Source organism: Mandrillus leucophaeus, unplaced genomic scaffold (genome assembly GCF_000951045.1).
Source record: "Mandrillus leucophaeus isolate KB7577 unplaced genomic scaffold, Mleu.le_1.0 Scaffold755, whole genome shotgun sequence".
Taxonomy (NCBI): domain Eukaryota; kingdom Metazoa; phylum Chordata; class Mammalia; order Primates; family Cercopithecidae; genus Mandrillus; species Mandrillus leucophaeus.
This window is the reverse complement of record NW_012108197.1, coordinates 234,791-237,794: the sequence shown is the minus strand read 5'-3', so window position 1 is coordinate 237,794 and position 3,004 is coordinate 234,791. Positions and strand designations below refer to the sequence as shown.

General features: G+C 35.8%; 1 protein-coding gene across 1 annotated transcript in view; it reads right to left on the bottom strand.

The window, feature by feature from the left end:
* The window catches only part of LOC105529216 (zinc finger protein 728-like), a 45,612-nt gene that overhangs the window by 22,629 nt on the left and 19,979 nt on the right, over window positions 1-3,004 (bottom strand).

Genomic DNA, 3,004 nt, shown 5'->3' with positions numbered 1-3,004 from the left:
TGTCATTTATTTTTTTCAAAAAATGCATAGAATAAAAGCGAAATATAGACAGATGAAAGGATACAGCTGGAAAGAGTTTAATAAAATTTAGATAAATTTTTATTGTATTTATGTTTACTTTCTTGTGACTTGTGAATCAACTACTAGATCTGCAGGAACAGAAAACAAGCTGCTAAATAATGTCTCTGCAAGCACTGGTTGTAATAAAAAATTTGAAAAGATCCTATAATATATACTTTATATTTCCCATTTATCTGCTTTTAAGTTTCAGAAAATGTTGAGCACCAGCTCTAAAAAGGCAACAGGATTCATGACCCAAAACTCCGATCTCTTCTAATCAGTTCTTTGAGGCAAGACTCCAGGGTAGAGCCAGACATAAATAAGGATTCCAAAAACGGTGAATATGAACCAGGCTGGGGCAGAGTGTACAGCCGATGTACAATTCTGTTCTCTATGCCACTGAGGGGTATTGTCAGTTCTTTTTTTATAAAGCTTACTTAAGTAAACTTAAATCTGAGTTTTTATAATTTTAACCTTTTTTAGCCACTGCCCTGTAAAATTTATATTATATGCTAATAGGCAATTCAAAAAAAGATCCCTTAAGGTTTTCTAGAATAATTTTTTTAGAAGAAAAATAAGTATTCTTAGCAGGGTAAAAGAAACACAAATAATAATAAAGACTCTTCTGGTTGTAAGTTCAGGTGTAGCCACCAGAAACCACAATATAGGTTGGGCGCGGTGGCTCAAGCCTGTAATCCCAGCACTTTGGGAGGCCGAGACGGGCAGATCATGAGGTCAGGAGATCGAAACCATCCTGGCTAACACGGTGAAACCCTGTCTCTACTAAAAAATACAAAAAACTAGCTGGGCGAGGTGGTGGGCGCCTGTAGTCCCAGCTACTCAGGAGGCTGAGGCAGGAGAATGGCCTAAACCCGGGAGGCGGAGCTTGCAGTGGGCTGAGATCCGGCCACTGCACCCCCCAGCCTAGGCGACAGAGAGAGACTCTGTCCCAAAAAAAAAAAAAAAGAGAAACCACAATATAAAGAAAGTGGCTCAAATAAAACCCAAGTTTTTTGCACACATCTATTTATTGTACCCACCATCTGATGTATAATTCAACCACTTTTCCAGTTGCTAGTCTAGACTAAAACTGCCAGGATGGTAGGAACAATGACTGCTTCATCGATTTTTCTTTTTTCTTTCTTTCTTTCCTTTTTTTTTTTTTTTGAGATGGAGTCTCACTTTTTTGCCCAGGCTGGAGTGCAATAGTGTGATCTCGACTCACTGCAGCCTCCTCCTCCCAGGTTCAAGAGATTCTCCTGTCTCAGCCTCAAGTAGCCCGGACTACAGGCATGAGCATTTCCTAACCATTGAATGTGAGATCTATATTGGAATACATCTGACAACTTCCACCAGCACTTTTTTTATAAAAAATTGAAATCTGACTGTGTTAATATAGTAGAATATATTAGAGCTTGCAACATAGCTAACTGGAGAGCTATTATGGTTTTTGGGTAGCCATATCACCTGTCTTTATTTGTCCTCTGATAGCAGCACACTAATTTGGTAAAATATATGACACTAAAATTATGCTTACCTATAATTATTTCCACTGGATACATTAATAAGCATGTCGGACTAATATCTACTATAACGATTTAATGGGAAATTTTTTTGGGTATCAGATATAAATATATAAGTATGAATAATTTTATGTACTAGTTACAATGTGTGGAAGATTTTTAAAAATTATCTGAACTATAATTCGGTTGAAACACTATATTTCAAAAGTATGAATAATAATATTAAAATAACTAAGGAATTCAATCAAAGTAAATATTGTGGCCTTAATTTCATACTATTGTAGAAAATACTGTTTATATGAATGCAGGTTGCCTACAAACACTACACATAACTACACTAACTGTACTGAAGTAACCCAAGTACAACAGACTCCACTGTTCAGTTTATACACTGAACTCTTCTGGCTTTTGCAGTGTAAGTATGTCAGTCTGCAAATAATCACCTTGGATAACCAGGTTTCTGCCAAAGAACTTATTCAGTATCTTTTGGTCTTTGTTATTCTGTATTGGTAAATTTAATCTGATCTTTGTGCTCAATTTTATTATGCTCTTGAAATGAACTTTACTCTGAACAAGTCTGTGTCTACCTTAAAGATTAAAGATAAAAAAAAAAAAAATCTTTTGCCAAGACAAAAAGCAATGAATCTCAAGTCCCAGATAAAGACAATTCTGAGTCAAAAAGAATGACAAAAGGTTTGTTTCGTTGCTAATATGATTTACATGTATTTCAAAAAGCAGAAAAAATATATACGCATAATCTAAACCTTTTATAAAAATCAGGTAGTTATCCTCCCTTATTTTCATATATGAGAATAAAGCCTCTTATTTATAATTTATATTTTCTCTTAAAACAGCAGGTCTCTGGACAAGTTCTTGAACTCTTGGACATCTGAATTTTGCACACTGTGTGCACTTGAAAGGATGTTTATTGGGGGGAAAAGCAGAAGAGAGAAAGGTGTTATAAAAAAAATCCATGGGTTCACATGAATAAAGCAAGTTCTTAGAGACTTTTGAAGAGACTTAGAATCTGACACAGTAATAATCAGAGATGACATCTCACAGGCACTAATGGACAGATTATTGAAGAAAAAAATTAACAATATTAGGACCTGAACTCAACACTTGACCAAATAAATAGTCCTAATAGACATCTACAGAACTCTTCATCTAAAAATACCACAAAACACATTCTTCTCATCATGACATGGCACATACTCTAAAATTGACCACACAATCAGAAACAAAACAATTCTCAGCAAATTCAAAAATCCCAAAATGATACAAACCACACACACAGATTACAGCTTAAGAAAAACATGATTCAGTCCGGGTGCGGTGGCTCAAGCCTGTAATCCCAGCACTTTGGGAGGCCGAGACGGGCAGATCACGAGGTCAGGAGATCGAGACCATCCTGGCTAACA